At 39.9% G+C, this 19958-nt stretch overlaps 1 protein-coding gene across 2 annotated transcripts in view; it reads right to left on the bottom strand.

Annotated features, from left to right (window-relative positions):
• LOC135715142 (beta-1,4-glucuronyltransferase 1) overlaps positions 1-19958 on the bottom strand; it is a 202348-nt gene that overhangs the window by 117240 nt on the left and 65150 nt on the right. For both annotated transcript variants that reach the window (XM_065238542.1, XM_065238550.1), the window contains exon 3: positions 12553-12585. The gene's annotated coding sequence lies outside the window, so the exon portion shown is untranslated. The remainder of the gene's footprint in view (positions 1-12552; positions 12586-19958) is intronic.

Here is a 19958-nt window from a genome sequence, read left to right as displayed (position 1 = left end):
GTCACGGTTATGAAAACCCCGATGAAATAATATCCCAACCGGCAACACAACAGCAATTGAAGCAGTTATATGATATTCACTTTCTTTTGTTGGTGTTATTGAAGCACATTTCTGTGCCTGTTTTTCTTCTACCGGACGACGGTGTCATTGCTTCCAATATTTCATGAACTCTGAATTCGGAATCGAAAAAAAAATAAAGCCAAGAGGAAGCAACGAATCAAGTGGCAGCAACCTCGCGAGCTTGACGGGTGTCGTCGTGAAAGTAGCATAATGCAGAAAAAGAAAATAATTCGGAGAGCCCCGTATAAATAACGGCAGCGGTGGTGGTACGGCTGTAAAAAGGTGGCGAAAGGTGTGCAGTTATCGATTACTCTTTTTCTTTCTTTTTTTTTGCCATGCGAGAGTCACGATGCATTTTTATTTGTTTTGCTGTTGCATCACAGCCACCTTTGATTAGTGACGATACGACGATGGATGAGCCAGCAGCATACCGAACATGTATGTAAACACGGATATCGGCCGATGCTGAGTAGGCATTGCATTTTATCCGAGCAGTGTTGACATTTCCTTGAGCGTCAAACGTGGCTGTAAATCAATTTTTGATGCATCCGATTCCGACGGGAGACTTACGGCTGACATATGAGCATATGGGACCCGCAAACTAAATGGCAAATGTTAAATGTTAAACGTGACAGTGCTATGACAGCCATTTATCCTGCCATCTCAGGAAGCCTTGAGTATGATGTAACTTGCTGGCTGTGAGCGGAATCTCCTACTGCTTGCTGACATACATAGTAGCAGAAATAGCAGCTATGCCGCTGTTTCTGGAATGATTATCTTCCCATCGAAATTTCACCATCATTCAACGGCACATCTGCGAACCGAGAAATGGGAACAATTTCTTCGGAAAGCACTGGGAACCCTCTTCCAGCATGCTGAGGACGGCGCAATTAGAACTCACGACCTGCTTCATAGATGAATTGTATACTTGCTTGAAGAGTCACGCAATGGCTGCTATTATGGTCAAGAGACGAGGGGTCCCACTTTAGCTATAAGTACTTTCATTAGCTGAAGGCTATGCCGATAGAAGACACACGGAAGCCGCTTCTAAGCTCCCTGATGATGTCTAACACGGTGTGAAGAAAACTCGTCTGACAAAAGAAAAATATCTTGCGGTTAACGAACTCTCCCAGCTCTAGACTTTCGATCTCGCTTCCTCTTTTCTCCTGTCCAGGTCCAGTAGACCCAACGGGTGGAAACCATCGAACGGACGGTGGCCATTCAGAACCAATTCACACCTTTCGGACGCACCATACACACGGATCGAATTCCTGACTCCCCGGTGGCGGCGACTCCGTGGAATTAGACAATGGGAAGATCTAAAAAGTGTGTAGCAGTCGCAAAAACGCCACCCCACGGTCCCAATCGGGCAAATCGTCATCGGAGTGTAGCGAATAATGCGAACGGGTTGAAGATCTCTTCTCATTTTCGTTTTATATGGAGGTACCTCAAAGAACTAATGAATATTTGATTTTACCCCAGGCCGACAAAACGATTCAAACTGATTTTTAATTTTGCAACCACCATGACTACCGTGGAATGGAGAGCATTAGTCTTCAACATTTTCACTAAGGAATGTGTGATCGAAGCAACCCCGTCGTTCGGTACGCGGAATCCTAGTTGGCAGTGCCGGCCATTAGGCTCGGTCATATCCCCCGTACAAAGGAATTAGTCATGGCCGGCTTGAATAAACTCGATGATTATGCTCTTTATTGTATGGTTTGAATAGAATGGTTCAGAGATGGCATAATACATCAGTGAGATGTGCGGGTGCCGCACAATTTCATCGCTGTTAGTTGCCATACAGAAGCACGGAATAATCATTGTCGCGGTCTAGACGGATAAAAATCACTTTTCTGCATCTCAAGATCTGTAATCGTCAGACCGTTGATCCAGTATCATTAATAAACTCTCTTTTGTCAGATTGGGAATAAAGTGGTGGGATAAGCAAACAACAATTATTAGCAATAAAGGGCCGCACCGGTGGAACCGGCTCAATAGTTTCCAAGTGTGATAGCGATCTCTATACACCTTGCGAACAGGAGATGGTGACCGGTGATTGAAGAACTTTTGAAGACCTTCTGTTCGACCGCGGCCGGCACGTTACAGATGATCATAATGATGATGTTGATTAGCCGAGGAAAAAGAAATCACTGTAATGAACGATGCGGCACATCGTTAAACTGACACTTTTGTACACATAAATTGTGTTTTTTTTTTTATGATCCAACCTGTGCCGAGCAGTAATTATGTCCCTGCACGGTGCCAGCAGAAGGATGGATCGCAATTAATATTGGATCGTCCGATCGGGTTCTGTAACCGGTGCGTAATTGATGGTTCTCACTGACGGCGCCGTAGGGCCAGCAGTGTGCAAAGCTCTCAACAGATGGTTGAGAAATAGAAAATGAATACGACTTTCGATCGTAAAGTACAGGAATTGCATTCTGCTGCGTTCTAGGCTGTTCTCCGGTTTGTACCCTCTAAGAGGAATGATAACGTCAATTAGCATACACGCATGCTGCTGCGGGCATATGGCATTCGCATTATCCGGCCGACGACGACGCACGGACGTTGGTTATGTGCATGTAATTGATATCATTCCATTGACGATCATGATTTATTATGGGGTAAATCAATCTTGCAAGCATGTGTTGAGAGGTTCTGTTTTATTGTACATGTGTCAGCGTCAATTGAACATTGTTGCTAAATTACTTTCCACCAGAATGTAGCTACTTGTGGCAGTTTGTAGCGATCCTAGTATGTTGCTTGATGAGCTGTAAAGGTTGGCTGACCAACTATAGTTATAATTTTAACATAACGTCAAAAATGAAAGTGCATTCAAAAGCTTAATAAACAATTCAAACTTGGAAAATATTCTGCACTGAGCTGATTCCATTACTAAAACTTTTCAAAATTTCACTGAATCAAGCTAAGAGTGTATAGAATCACAGTAGGCATTGGTTGTCAGGTTAAGTTCATTTGTTTACATCATGGCTTCACCGGAGCAAGCACGTCCCGATTCCCCGGAAGAATGTAAAATTAAAAAAGGTCTAAATTACCTAAAAAGTTCCTTGTCTGGCAAGCAATCTGCAGTTGTGGGCTGAAAAGTGAAACTTGCGTTACTTCTGGACGGTGGTACAGGGAAAATGTCGTCACAGTGGTTCCCAAGGAGATGAATCTGGCCGGAACCAAGGCCAATTGAGGAATACTGGTTAATTGTGGAGCACATACTCAAGCAAAAGGGTGTATGACCTGAAGGATTTCAAGCAGAAATGGAATTTAGCAGCCAAACAAGTGGGAACAGGGCTCGTGCAAAAGATGATGGGCCGTGTACGAAGAAAAGTTCGAGCGATGGCCTATGGTAAGAAGGAAGACTGAAACAATGGTCTTGCAATAAGCATAATACTTACTAATGTATAGCGATTACATTGAACTATGCAAAATAAAGCGCTTTTTAAACCCCAAAAAGATTTTCATGTCCGGATTTGTTTCGTGTTCAACCTTTAGTATACAAAGTCATTTGCTATGAATTTTAATTACTAGAATTAGTTTTCAGAAAAAAAGCCGAAATGAAAATGCACTGTGCAGTGAAGTGAGACTGAGCGATGAACGTTACAACCTTACGATACACTTTTTTTTACGGATATTGTCTTCCTAAAAGTTGTTTGACATTAAATCGGCATTTGTTAACATAACAAAAATTGGTGGGGTTGTGTACAAGACACGACCGCATGGTTGACGTAGACTACGTTAAGTTGTTTAGTGAAATTCTTCTAGATATTGATTTTAAATACAGTAAAAGTAACCTATGATTCCGGTCGTATTTAGATATTCTGGATTTCAAACTTAGTAAAACTTGGTTTGATTCAGGAACTCATAAAAATACGAATACATATTCAATTCCTATAGGTTCCTAAATTACAATCAGATATGCAGCATATGAAGGAAGGTAGGGCTTTCTTCAGGTGATTCCTTGAAGCGTCCAACAAAGGCCATCATGATGGCTGATATTCCCTATCACTTCAAGATTTCTAGAGCACAAATCTTAGACGCTGTTGTTTTTTTTTTTTAGACTTCATTTAAGAGATTTTTAGCATTAGGCTAGTTCATCTCTAAGACGCTGTAGTGACATCACTCATGAAATTGGAACTCCTTGAGTAATGCACTACAGCAAACGTGAAGTTCCAGTTTCATTATTATAAATTTTGTGAGAGCTGATATTTGTGCTCTTAAAATTTGTAAAATTATATGAGATTTATTAGAAATAAGGTTTCCACAGCGAGTCTCCTTCAGAACGCATTTTCCATCAGATGTCACTGCTGTTGTTTGCGGTGATATCTATCGGAAGCTACGCATAAGGGGCTGTTCATAAACTATGTAGACAGTTTAGGGGGGGGGGGGGGGGGGCAATTATGCACGGCCCATACAAATTTTAAAAAAATGTGTGGACAATTGTCAACGCAGGGGGAGGGGGGATCAAGAATCCCAAAAAACTGTCTACGTACACGCAAACCAAAAATCTATTACAATGAATGTTAGTTCTATTTCCTATCATCCTCTGCTCATGAACATCGCAGCGAATGTTAGAAGTTGACCTTACAGGCGATGTAATGGTTTTTTGCCTTTTTTATTTCGTGTTCTGTCTGTGCTTTCACCTACACAAGCAAGCATTTGCCTTGATTTCTATGTATAACATGGTAGAACGACGCACACCCTTGCCGCGAATCTCTCCAGCAGAAAAAGCATACGAAGTCGAGTGTGAAAAGAAAGGAGCGCTTCTTGTTTGCTTTTAGGCTATCCACATTCAGAAGCATGGAGAGAGCAGTGGAGAAAGCACAGGTCTGATAATCGCAACGTTCGTGGTTCGAGTCCAGTCGGCAACCTTTTTCCTATTTTTTTTTTTCGACATAATAAATTTACCTCACTAATACTACTAATGCACTCATTTTTCGGTCTCCAATTTTCTTGCATTGGACCGCAGCTAGGTATATCGCATCCTCGGTTCATGCGGTCTCCACTTACATCCTCTGATGATGAATCCCACATAATTGTAAGCGAATCTTACATCCACCGGTTGGGTGTAGTTAATGAACAGCCCCTTATCTGTTTTCCGTTAATCGTTCATAGAGGGCAGTGCAATGCAAAACATGTCTGGTATCTCTTAATTTGCATTTAGATTAACGTCCGAAGTCCCTCCCTTTTTACATAGTTTGCTCAAAAAATACTTTATTAGCCCCGCCCCTGAAAGTATTTCCCACCGTTTTTATGAATGGGGTGAGGAAGAAAGTATCTATAGTGCAAAATATGTATATGGATGGATATCTGAATGCATATAGAGGTACCAGACATGTTTAGCAGTGTGAAGTACTCTATTTTGTAATATGTGAGAGGGAAATCACAAATCGAGTGTCATCAAAATACATGCCAAATACCTCGGGATAGAATTTTCTCTCATAAAATTTTTTTGGCTCTCTGTGGACGGTTTAACATGTACGAGAAAAAATCATTTTCATCTAATTTTAGCTTGTTGCACTAATTTCCTGGAAAAAAGTGTTCGGCACAGTTCATGAATGATTTCTTTAGGTTGTTGTCAAGGTGGTCAAGGACCTCCGTTAAATGGTTAAATTTAACTCGTGGTTAAAAGTGACAGATGGAAAGTTATCGAATAGCCCTGCTATCCTAGCGTGGTTATTTCTGACTGACTAGAAGTTAAATTTTGGCAACCGTGACTGAATTCTGTTTGAAAACCGATTGATCGAAATCAGATGGGTTTTTCTAACATTGAAAATAACTTTCGAAATGTCACTTTTAACCACGAATTAAATTTAACTCGGCAACTGGGACACAGCCCAAGAATTATTTGTAGAACGCGGAATCGTTATCACATCACTCAGGCGAGGTTGATGCACTTCGGAGTGCTTGCGCCATCGAGACGACAGGGCCGTTCCCGTTGCGGAAGGTTCGGGGGTTCAAAGTGGTGAATTCTGCGGTTGACAGGATTCACTGCCTTTCTACTGCTGCTGCTGCTGCTACAAAGTTCGAAAAAGTAGCATAAATGTCTGTTCAGTATGATGCACATAAATGGAGCGTCACATATAAAATAAGTAAAGTTCTGAGACATTTCATGCAATGTAGCAAATATTGTATACAAAAGCGCATTGTTGTAAACAACATTGTTTACAAGTTGCTCGGTTGTGTGAAATGAAATACAAGTTTACGTGAATCAATGTTTACATTACTATTTAAATTCAGAATTTTTATCTGTGTACCTTTTCCCACGCCGTCCGAAGCAAAAATGAGTTGAGCCACGATGTGGAACCAAGTGGTACTCGATTATGACGACTGGGTTTGGGGATAACGTTTATTTCATGAAAATAGTGATTAAATTATCACTTTTTATTTGTACATTTTGCAACTGTTTTTTTATGGAAATTCTGGAAAACATTTATTGTGGAAAATATTGAGAGTTATTTCCTATCGATTGGTGTATTTGGATTTTAATTTCATCTATAAATGCCAAAGTTATAAGTGTTCAAAATCTTACACCTTTTCGTGACGGTCGCAATTTTAGGTTTTCGATTTACCCCCAGTACCTTCCCGTAAACGTAGTCTACGTCGAAAATTGAGGTGGTTTCCCATTAAATTTAAATTTAACTTTCTTAAGGGGGTAGTACACTCCTTAACATTTAAATTTTTGGGCCGCCAGACTGTACTACTCCCTTAATTTTAGATTATAAATGATGCCAATCTTAGACAAAGTTGTAGAAAATACGATAGTTGCTGGTCACCTCAGGAAGAATAACTCGAAATAATATGTATGCTTGCATATTTTTTATTGTATTCATTGTTGTTACTCGTCTCCGTTGAGTTGTGGGAAATCCTCAAATATTTTCATAAGCCAGCGTCATATTAAAATACGAAAAATCTGCTCATGTTTATACGAAAGAATTCAATTCCTACACTTAAACGGCACTCCTACACTCCTTTCAAAACAGGAACTAAATATTTGCATTCGCATTTGATTAAAAAAAAATATGCAATACAAAAACTAAGAACATAGGGGAAATGGATGTAATGTCGGCCTAAATGCCCCTAATTTGGGCCCATACATAAATTCAGCAATCGACTAAATTTTCAATAGCAACCAAAAATATCCATTAGTACCGTCCCAATGACCCGTTCATCTAGATAAAATTGATAAATAGCAGATTTTTAGCGTTGGGCCCAATCTTAGATCCATAGGCCAACATTAGAACCATTTCCCCTACATGTATTAGAAAAGCATGGCTAGTGTATCGAACATCCGATTGAAAAAATTATGCGTGTTTATTATTAAAAAGCGATCAACTTCCCATCAGTTTACGGTACTTATGAATTTTTTTATTCGTTAATTGCTTAATATACATAAAGAGAGAGAAAAGCAATAGAATTTTAATTTTAATTCCATTACCTTGTTTGTTATCCTTGACAGATACGCGTATTTCGTCTACAATGTGCAGACTTCTTCAGTGTCCTGTACTAATGCTCGACTAATACTAAAGAAGTCTGCACATTGTAGACGAAATACGCGTATCTGTCAAGGATAAGCAAATAAGGTAGTGGAAATTATCAGTTTGATAAGATAGCTTGAAATCCTTATATTCATTTGAAATCTATGAGGCTTGCTGTCTTCAGCAAACTTGTTGTGAACGACAAAGTCTCTCGGATTTGAAATGTGTTGACACTAATTGATAAGTGTGATGTCTAACACATATTTCTTTCATGAGATGCCTGATATTTTAAAATTGAGAATTATTTCAATTTTGAATGTCCCGCAACTCGAGTTAAGTGAATTTTTAAGGATTACGATGTTTCTACTCCGGACATTCACCTGAAGCTCCCCTAGCAGCACACTTGTCATTTAACTGTTGTGGTTACTTGTATGCACCTTATTTCAGTCACAATCAAGTTGCAGCAACCTATTTTGATGGATGTGTGTTGCTTGGGTCGTTACGTTTCTGGTCGGGAATTCCAAAATTTATATTTTAAATCAAGCCCCCAAGCCAACCGGATAAGCCGTCTTTGTTCCCTTTGCAATCCCCTAACCACTTAAAAATCAACAACTGCCAGCATTACCCTCAATAAAATGATGCTCGTATAACTCCCCACGATAATCACCGACCACAATCAGTAAACCATAAATCTCACACTTGCTGCTCCCTTCAAACTCAACTTCAAATCACTTCGACCAATGCTACAGAGACCCACAGCTGCTGCAAATATCCACCCCGGGACCACACCGAGAAATGCGCTCCCGAACGGCTACCGAAAGCAATAATTGTACTTTTAATATGCCTTCACTGTCGAGCGCACTTGTACACTTGTACCCGCGTTCCCGTCCGTATAGGTTAATTCAATTCCTTAGCTCATAACCCGCTTCCTCAAACATGTAGTAGCGATAAATTTCCAGCGGTAAGTACCAAGATTTTCGCTCCTTACTTCATGCAACAACCCCGTAGAAAGGATCCGCTCCTGGGTCGAACTGTTCTGTTCTAGAGTTTTCCGCTCCCTTCTCGGAAGGGAACGAAGATCAACAGCTGAACAGCTGCCAAAGTCTCGCAAACCAACAACGGCGGTAACGACGAGACGACGACGATGACGGCAAGACAGATGCGACAGCTCACACAGCACCTCTTATCCTAATCCAAGTCGTTCCGACGTAGTCGACATATAATACAACAAAGCGCGTCGAGCATAAGTGCATATTATGCGAAACGCTGCTCAGCCGCCGAACGGCGAATGAACGAACGAAACCGAGGGGATATCAGATTGAATTAAATTAAATTGAATAACAAAATGAGAGGATGGCATAAATAAGAAAACTGCTAGACATACCCCGAGTCAGCATCTCTTGGCATAATTCTGACGCGGAGGAGATATCACTTACACTTCGTTTGCTGCAATCAATGGGGTAGACAGGACCAGCATCCTCTGCACTCACTGTTTTGTCTGGAAGCACAGTCTGCCATGACTTCATAGGCTGCATTCTTGGATTTTATTTGGCTCAATATCTCAGCACATGTTATTATCTACCAATATCCTTCCTCAGCAGGAAGGAGGAGCTGAAGAACGCCTTGGAGATTCGTATCGCGCATAGCTTCACATTCCATCAGGGCTGTACTATGTGCGGTGATGATGATCAATAAAAAAGTACGATTATTATTTCAACATCAACAACACACAGAAGCTTTGGCATCATCACAGTAGGCTGCGGAGAAGAAAAAAAAAATCCACAACTACTCAAGGCACACGGGCGGCGCCACGATTCATTAAACGTGAAACCGATTCGATACGGCCTGCGGCGGTGGCGTAGGAATCGCTGATGGATGATCGGAATTCCTCTCGATGACGATAATATCCAGCACAAATGGGGATGTTTGAAACAATCACTCCAGAAAATTAACTTCAGTCGGTGCTTTAATTGATGGAAAATTTAAACGCATATTTTCCAAAGCCTGCCATGGGAACAAGGTTTGTAGATATCAGTGCCGTTTCGCGAACGTGGAGTCGTGACGGGTAAATGGTTATTTTTGACTCTAGGTAATATTGTTTTGAATGTGTATGTTAGGAATTCAGAACTTCAATTAATCACCATCGGTGAGCAATTAGTGTTACAGCAACAAATGTGATTAGAAAAAAGTTGGTGAACAGAAGAAACCTTATAATTACCTCTTGGTCTAGTGAGAGATATCGAACATCGAGATATGGAGTTTTTTCTTTGATGTGTTTTCCGTACTGAGTACCAATGCTACTGACGCCATGGAGGCAGTTCCCACACCTGGACCCTACCTATAGACCCATCAACTCATGAACCGGAAACCAACGGTTTTTCACTTATCTTCGTGATCAGAGATTTTATGCCTCAAAAAATCCCGGCGGCGCCGACTAGGATTGAACCCAGGTCTTTTGGGGTGAGAGGTAATCATGCGTAACACTACACCATCGGTGCCGCTGAGATATGGAGAGTTGACTGTAGTCCGTTTTCAAATTTTGATGGTAATTTTTTTAGATAAATTCATTGGCACCCTAACGAACACTTTCGTATTTACGATGTGGTATCTTTGGAGACAACATAATAGCTTTGACAACCGATCGCACAGCTTTTAGCACTGAAGGAAAGACGGTACAAGTTTATCGCCCCCAAAAGGCCGAATCACACATAAAACATAAAATTTCAACAATAACTTCAAACGGCTGCAAAGCGTTGAAGAAGGTTACACATACTAATGAATGATTACAACGCCAAATAAAGTTTTGAAACGCTAAAAATGTCTTTAAAGAGTTTAAAAATCCAACCAACGCCGAGTACGTCATAAAAACGATAAAAGATAATACACGCTAAAAAAGGCTTTACAACCACAAAAAAAAGCATAGTAAATATAAAAAAATAACCTTAAAATGCTGTAAATGGTTTTAAAACGCGTAAAAAAAGCGCGCATAAAAATAGCAAAAAATCATACAATGGTTTTAAAATTATAAAAAGGTTTTGAAAAAGCAAAATCTACTTAAACTCCTAAAAATGGCTTAAATCCCGCAAAACAACAAGAACACTTTACACAGCTTGAAACCGCGGACAATTTTAATCGCCAAAAAACGCGGCGAATTTTCAACGCCAATATTGCCAAAAAAATATAAATTTGGATCTTCGCAGGGTCCTCAAACGGCCGTCGTGAATCATGGCTCATGATTGCTGACTTGCAGTACTATTTAACTTAGAAAACAAATCTCGGACACTGCTACGGCATCGCACATAAAATTTCTACTTGATTACTGTATCAAACGTGAAGTGGCAGTTAGTTTCATTATTGTATGTTTTGTGGGAGCTGACATTTGTGGTCATGGAAGTTTAAAAGTAATAGTGCGATCCATAATAAATGAGGTTTCCACAGCAATTCACCTTTACCGTTATGTGCTTGACGGGGTACCTGGGTACCCTCCTCCTATTTGAATAACAAGGTTTAGAAAAAAAGTTTTAAAACAATCCTCACACACATTAGGGTTATATCATGCTTAAAAAAAGATAACCACGCCGCCGAAAAATTTGCGCTCTGAATTTTCCAACAACATTGAAAATAACAAATTCTAAAGAAAATTTATGAGTTTTTTTTTATCATTGAAAGCATTTTGGCTAATGAAGTATATTTTTAGTAGATGACTTGAATTTTTCACCTCAACTTCAACTTTCAGCATTACCGAACCATCTTCAAAAAATACCGTGTCAAATCCTGCTTAAGAAAACGTATACTAATGATTTCCTATATTTATAGAGCTAACGTGAATAAAAATAAATAGTTCCTGCCGTTGCACATCGGAGGTACCCACCGTCAGGTGCTAATTAAAAACCTTCTTCTCGGCTCATACGAATTCATTTAGCGTCCACCGAATAAAACCTGCACGCTTCACGACTTCTAAATTGCCACCAGCCTACGAAGTAGGCATTAACTCTATTTTTATGGGTACTACGCTCCCCTTCTCCTGATTGAAGCTTCCAGTTTTATGTTCATGCGTCCGGACTAGTTGCGAATTAGTCGCAATAAATAATTTGATTGAAAATACGCTCTCCAACACAGTACACTTGTGCCCATACGCGACAAGCATTCCCAATCAAACAGAGGAAACACCAAACGCCTGGAGTCCCATCAAAAGTCAAACTTTTAACGCAAAACTCCAAGGAACGAGTCATTAAATTTAAATTTCATTCATCATCCAAGTTCACCTTGACCACGACGACGGGCCGGACGAACGAGATAAACTGATCTTCTTTTTTTTTATGCCACGGCCTGCTCTGTTGCTCCACTGCTGTTGGATGTCCATCAATAATGTTCGGAAAAACCGAAAATGCTCGCCGAAGACCAACGACGACGACGACATTCATTCAGGGCCAAATATCGATCCGATTAAAATGGTCGTGGATTCGATGGCTGTTTATTTTTGGTTGGTTTTGGTCGGAACCAAGGGGCTTGACAACTTTGATATATTTGAAAATATCATCAACTAGATATCGAAGAATATATTTAAGTTTTCTTAAAAAACTAATACATGTAAAAGATAGAGCTTTTTGGGCTGAACATTGTCTGTTACATGGATACTTTTGTTGAAAGGTCTTAATCAAGAAACTTAAATTAAATAAAATAAAAAAATGATATATTCAGCCAAGGTGTCCCGCCCCCTGGTCGAAACGCGTTCGTTTGTTTGTTTTGGTTCGAGGAATACGATTGTTACATTATTACATATTTCAGTATGGTGATACAACACCGCCAAAATCGAGCAGCAACATCGATTGGTTTGGTGATGAGAACTTCTAGGGCATTGCGTGTTGTGAGTCGATGGTCTTTTTTTCGATTTAAGAAACATTCTGAACGGAAGAAAGTGGGTGTTTTTGCCTCATTGCTTGAGTACCCTTCTGGAGGATGTACGATTAAATAAATGATTATGGATATTTTGGTAACCTACCTTTTATGATTTTGAACTAGTCAGTTGAGTGTTCTGAAAAGAAAGAGAGGAAAACAATGGTTTAGCTTTTTCACAAATTTCTACCTCACTGGATGAATGTGTCATGAGAACTGCGTTGGGTAAAACGAAAAAAAAAGTGTGGGCAAGACTAAACCAAAAAAACTACTTTTATTCAAATGTTGCTACCGAAAAAGGTAGAAACAGAAAAGTCATGCATTTGGCATGTGGTTGAGTTGAGAGCATTTTTTAACACATCCCTTTGAAAGAAAGAGTTGAGCAACGCCACGCCGACCGTCGTCGCCATCCATCCATTAGCTAGTAGAAGGCTAGCTAGTACTTTCGCTGCATATTAAAAAGCCGCAGAAATTCCCCGGCCTCAACCTCAGATCGTTGCGGCCCAAATTGAAAGAATGATGAGAAAAGTGGTTTTCCTTGAAAGGATTCCCCGTGTTTCTTTTGAGCTTCCTCCACGACGATGCACGACTTCGATTATACTCCCGACGAGTGAAGTAGCAGTCGAACGGCGGATACACAGAACTACTCGTTCGCTAACAAGTTTTATTTAACAAAAAAATAATCATACAGAAGGTTTGCATTTTTGCACTTGCTTTCCGGTTGATTTTCGGACGCATTCGGGTTCTTAATTTAGTTGTGCCGTTCAGTGCAGTTGAATTTGAATATATTTTATTATAATCCTAATTTTGGATGAGAATCATATTAAAACTTGTACTGGTCGACTGAGTTTATCCACTGGCCTATTTTGCGCAGGCACAGGGATTTTCTGTGAGATTGGGTGACTCTCTGTCACTAGTGAAGTGAAAATAGTCACCGCTTGTGACGTTTCTCGTCACCTGATTAAATAGCAAGGCGACTTTCCAGACTCAAGGTTCTTTGAATCCAAACTAATTCAGTTTGATCAACTCTAATTGTGTATACTTTGACCCCTTTAACTACATTTTTGGATGCAATAGTATAGTAACGAGTTGAGGGAGAAGAATTTAATTTTGGGTGATTTTTTCTTACCGTGCATAAGAAAATCAAAAGTAGGCTCAGTAGGCTCCGTCGCGAACGGTTCATTTTCTGTTTGCACTGTTATTTTTTTTCTCTCCCTTCAGTGTGGTTTGTTTTGTTTTCGGCTGATGGCATTATTTTTCGGTTCACGGGTCAATAATAGTAACATGATTTGGCAAATCACAGATAATCATGACATTTGATTATTTACAACAAAATTAATGAAGGAAAGAGACATACTGATGTAATGATTATGTGACATTTGACATTTATTGTAAATATGATTGACCTGTGCACCGAATAATACACCTTCAGATTGTTTATATGAAATTGTAAACTAATTCAAAATGTAAATATCCATGAATATAAGAACTTAGAACTTACACAACCATAAAATCAAGACCAACAATTGAAGTAGCCTCAACTTCATTTTGTAAACAAACATTGTAAGGCCATTTTCTCGCGAACCAAAGGCCGCCAACGCAAACCAACAAAATGAACAAGTAGGGGAAATTCTCCTCTACCCGATTGTGTAGTAGGTTTGTGAAAGTATGTTTTGGTTCGCGAGGAAATTGCCTTACAAGGTTTGTTTACAAAATTGAGTTGAGGCCTTTTCAATTGTTGGTCTTGAAATGTACATTGAATTCATAAATTATTGTTTTCGAGGCTGACAGTATGTTGCAGTCCGATTTGATAATACGATACTTACTGCATTTGAAAGTGTTCTCATAATTGGTGTTAATTACCAGGCATTCGAAAAAGGGTCACTCAACCTACAACTACTGGACTAAAGCTGCAGTAACTACCATAATGAGGATATTTTTAGGCAAGGCATTTGCAAGTGAATTCCTTCCATAGAGCAATTATATATCCATTCCAATGAGCGAAGTACACAGCTCAACCCTCACAAATTTAGATGAAACTTTTCACATATGAGGGGGTTAGAAGGAAAGGGGTCTAAGTGACTTTCTCTTTATCGACTTTCTCTTTTGATAGCCACAGCTTTATAAACAGATTTTGCGCTATTATGCCACATAGGGGAATTTACGTATTCTCGTCTATCTAAGCAGCGTCTGCACTTCTACTAGCATTTTCTCAGCGTCACGCACATATATGATGTGTCTGTTTGTTTACATTCATCTGCTGCTTGCTTCTCTATCCATTCCAATCGACAGAATTTTTCAAAACGTTTTGAAAGCGTTTTTACAACGCTCCAAACTTCTCAGGTGAGTGTGACTATTGTCGGCAGCCTCTTTTTCTTCGGCAACCTTCCCATTAGAACTGCGTGCTAACCAGCTGTTCTATTATCGGCAACTCGAAATCAACCCCATTTTGTAGTGCGTATGCTTTATTTGAAGAAAAATGTAGCATTACTGGATTGCTCGATCGTTCAAATATAATCAGATTGAAGCTGAAAGGCTAAACAATCGTTTGGACACATTCAGGGAAGTGCGTTGATGGGAAAACATAGTGAAATTAACGCTTAAATTTTGGTTGCCGAAAACAGTCAATGGGTTCCGAAGCCAACATTTACCCTAGTTTGATAAAGGAGATTCTCATCTAGCATCCAGAATGGCACACGAATCAAGTAATGTGTTTGCAGCCGAATTATTAACGAAAGAGAAAGTCAATGAAGAGAATCACTCCTTTCCTTCTAACCACCTCGTATGTTATTATATGAGAGTTCATATATAGGCCAAGCCAGAAGGTCATTGCGACTCGTGACTAATCTTTCAATGGTGAATGTCTTATTACATATACATAAAAACTCGAAAATCTTTTGTTGTATCGAACGTGTTTTAGGAAAAATTTTAATAGAAACATCAACTAAGCGACTGTATTGAGGGAAACTATTTAACTTTCGGAAAGTTTGCTAACATTAACTTTACAAAATTATTTAAAAGCCTTACGACGCAGTGGCAAAGCCTGATAGTGGCTAGGAGGCCGTTACCCTTCCTAATGCAGTAGGAAAAAGTTACACAATGTTTGTCAATTTTGGAACCGATTCATGATCTATTGGCTACAAATAAAAGATGAAGGTGCCTAGAATGGACGCTGTCCAGGATTTCTTCAATTGGGCTATTTGGGCTAATTGTAACGGGTTTCGATAGGGCACAAAAGGACACTTCCAAAACCTCATGTGCTGAAGTAAATATACATCACGCCATGGACCGCAAGGTGAATCTGGCCACATCCAGATACCCGGAACCGGTTCTGGTAGGGCCAAAAAGGACAGATCTTAAACCTAATGTGCTGTCCGACGGCTCAAAATTTATGATTTTTCATCCTGAGTAAATAGACATTATGTCATGAACCAACAAGTAGATCTGGTCACATCTGGATACCCGAAACCGGTTCCGGCAGGACTTCAAAAAATACACTTTTTAGCCAGATTCACCTGTAGGTCCATGGCATGATGTCTAGTTCCTTCTGGATGAAAAATTATAAATTTTGAGCCGTTGGACGCTTCCAATACATGCGGTTTTGGAAGTGTCCTTGAGACCCTACCAGAATCGGTTTCAGGTATCCAAATGTAGCCAGATCCACATTTTGGTCCAAGGCATGATTTCTATTTACTTCTGGATGAAAAATTAGGTTTATTTCTGGAAGTACATGAGGTTTTACAAGTGTCCATTTGTGCCTTTCGGAACCGGTGACAGGTATCCTAAATAGCCTAATTGGTAAAATCCTTATTTTAGGAACCAAATATGGACCAGTTAGGTCTGTGTCACAAATGGGAAAACAAAATTAGGAACCTTTATCTTTCTTATGAGGCCAATAGATCAATAATCGGTTCAAAAATTGATTTTTGGGAGCGAGTTACAGTCTGGGTCTTTTTAGACCCCAATGCACACTGTGTCACTTTTTAGTAGCGCCACTCCTAGATATCGCTGAAAGCTTCTTTAAACAGCAAAATGTTCGTTTCCGAAAGTTAGGAAAAGTGAGGCTGAGGAATTTGCAGGCATCGATCATATTTTGATACAAAGTTACAGCTTTTTAAAATGACCCCGGGTCAAAGAAGACCCTAATGCATTAGGAAGATTAAGGGGTCAAACCTACCTTCGGGACCAAAAAAGCGAAATTGTGGTATTTTTTTTCTCGGAAAGTAAGCGACATATTTCAAATCGGTTTTCACACATTTATTGTTCTTGCATTCGTCTTCGAAAATCATTATATTATATGTTTCCTTGTGGTGTTTGTTCCCCAGGGACGCCACTCCCAAAAGCAGGCTTGTCACTCCTCAAACCCACAGGAGGTTTTAAAACACTATTGTCCTGCAAGTTTAGTCAGTCGAGTGAGTTGCGGCAGGAATAGGGGGAGAGGTAGCTCATCGATTCTTCCGGTTCGCCTCCTAGCATCGTGCTATAAGGTACCAGGCGATAACCAGGGTAGTTGATCGATAGCTCGATGACGTCATTTCGTTGGCGTCTGCAATGGGAAATTCTCATAGCAGGCGTTGACGATGGGACGTTGTCGAGTTGTTGAATAGCAACTATCGTGGTAACTCACCGATTACCTGTCGATCTGCCAAATTTGGAAAGACGTCTGCATTGAATTGTCTCATATAATAATATTCCGCCCACTATATCACAAGAAATTGCGAGTAGCTGAGTGGAATGGAGATAAGTTAAGCATTGGGTACAGGACCAAGTCTCCCCTGGGTGGTGCCAAAAGATGAGCGCAATAGAATCATCAAGTTACCATAAGGTACGGAATGAGACTATTGCATGGCTGGGTAGTCAAAGTCTTCCATTCGTTAGTCATTTCAGGTGGATTAGAACAGGTTTAGGTTTAGGGTGGGCGTTGGCCAGATTTGGATTTTTCAGATGTAATCCTGGATAGGACCCTATCATTGAACGTCGCGTGAAAGTGGAACTTAATGAAGGCCTAAGTACTTTTTCGTAGTTTTTAGTTTTCGGATTTGAAAGATCGTCGGTTACAGTGGCCTGCTTACTGAGCAGAAAAACGCGGTCCCAGGTCCTTACATATCAAAGAGATTTTGAGCAACGGTATTATGTGATATGAGGGGCTCGGTGGCCTTAGAGCAACCGTTTTAGCTTACTGAGCAGAACATCATGAGTCTAATCTCAGGCCCATCCACATTCAAGATTCGTCAATCGTTTTATTTGTTAATATGACTACATGGCAACTCGGTGATTAAAAAGGTGCTCGTCTGCCTAGTGGCAAACGTTTTTGCTTACTGAGCAGAAGACCGTGGATTTAGTCCCAAGCTCCTTCGCGTTACATGATCGTTAGGACATCAATTCAGCTTATCGTTTACCAAAACGAACCCTGCTGCAAACCCAACCCTCTTATCCAACATCCCAGTGATTCCTCGTGGAAGTGCTTCCATCAAAGCGAGTGTCATGTCAACACAATCCTTCCCATTCCTTTCTTGACCTGTGTTTGGGCGCGGCCGGCGCTGGTTTTGCCTAATTTAAGATCACCAGTTGAGGATGATTGCTAGTCCCAAGCATCGTCTATTGGTTCTCTGTGTAATTACAGCTGATCTGGCAGTAACAGAGTAGCAACCGTGGGCGGTCAATCAAGCTCAAGCTCAAGCTCAAGCAAGCTCGAGTGAGTTGCGGCAGGAATATGGAAGAAGTAAACAAAAACTCCTCGAGAGAGAGGGAGAGTGAATTTTAGCGAGAGGATGATTTGACGTGAGGTGCGCTTTTCGAGACTTCGGATGATTTTTTTTGTTCGCCGCAAGAAGCTCAGAGTTCACCCAGAGTGAGAGTAAAGCTGGGTTTAGACAGGGCAAGTCAATTGATCAAGTCAGTTGAATTGAACGTTTAAACCATGTTATTCAACTGACTTGAACAACTCACTTGTATTGAAAAAAAAGTTGAACCAGGCTCAACTTTTCAATCCAATTGAATCCAACTGACTTGCCCTGTCTAAACCCAGCTTAAGAGCGTGTCATAGAAAATATGAACATGAATGGCAGAAAACTTCACTCTCATTTTATCCCCCTTCGCTCACAAGCTATGAAGCTCAGTGGAATGAATTGGGAGTAGGCATTTTACTGCTCAGAAAAATTCTATGCTCGGCTCATTTCAAACTCGCGAGTGGGGCTCCATCAAGCCTGCCCAAAAGGAGGCTTTTGAAAAGACGTTCCGCGGTGGCCACGCAGGCTCGAGCAGAAATTATATGAAATCAAAAATTTCAAAGGAGTTGCATTAACAATCAGTCAATTCAAGCGGTGACTGACGGATTAAAATAAAAAATAACAAATTGTCGGTTGTAAAAACTAAAAAGAAGTAAAATACTGTCTTTAATCAGCTCTAAAAAATCGAATTTTAATAATATGCGAACAATCAAGGCCTTAAATAAACAGTTTCAAACAATAAACAACTGAAAAAATCGGATGCATTGAATTTGAGTAATCACGGACACCTACTTTGAAAATGAGTTTAATCGCGTTTAAAGTTTGAAGTTATATTCCCGGTACCAAGGGCATAGAACTCTTCAAAGTCTCATAACTTCGTCAAGTTTTATCGGATCTACTTGGGAAAATAATCTTCAATAATAATAAGTTTCGAATTAATAAGAAAAATCGAATTTTTCAAACTTTTCAGGTATTCATAACCTCTTAATCTTGACATATTCGACCTCGCGATCCCGAAATGGCAGTCTTTTCTTCACTTAATGTACTCTAAGGAAGCCTTAGCATCAATCTTCAAAATCACAAATGGCAGCTTCCACAAAATATACTAATTTGAAATTACTACTTCTTGGTTGCTGCGCTACAACAAGTGTACGTTTTGTGAAAGCTAACATTTGTGTATTTTTCTAAGCAAGCTCCAAGCGGCGACAAATTCAAACAAATTTCATGTCAGCTCTGGAATATTGAACCCATTTGGGATTTTTTTTAATTCATTTTAAAAGACCAAGCCGATAGATTGGTCTCTGAATAGACTTATGAGGCCGTTTTAATCTTTTTGGAACCGTTAGGGTTTTTAAGGAGGCAATTTATTTTTATCATCAGTCAAGTCTCATTAATTTAAAAGTTTAGCATGCAGGCATTGATTTGTTTCCTTACTGATGTGGTCCCCTATGATTATAGGAAACAGGTTCCGATAGGGCTTGTTTTGGAACAATATGATAGTAGACTTATTTCATAACAATTGGAATCAAACGGAGTTTTCATTATGATAGGAACAGCAAAATTCAATATCGATTCGCTTTCATTTTGTTATCTGCCGTTGCTCGGGTTATCCGCCATCAAATTAAATACAAGTTTTAATGTTCACAACATTCTTCTCAGAACGGAGTAAACATCGTTTCATCTCCGTTTCTAAGCTCTCCGATTTTCGAGTACCGGAGCACAGAACAAACACAGCCATAAAGATTCAAGATTTAGTCCACCTCCATGTCTCCAGCCAGCCCCA

This window comes from Ochlerotatus camptorhynchus, unplaced genomic scaffold (genome assembly GCF_037179485.1).
Source record: "Ochlerotatus camptorhynchus isolate MF236.1 unplaced genomic scaffold, CSIRO-AGI_Acam_v1.1 ptg000045l, whole genome shotgun sequence".
Taxonomy (NCBI): Eukaryota; Metazoa; Arthropoda; class Insecta; order Diptera; family Culicidae; genus Ochlerotatus; species Ochlerotatus camptorhynchus.
The sequence above is the reverse complement of the archived record's forward strand: the minus strand, read 5'-3'. Positions and strand labels throughout refer to the sequence as shown.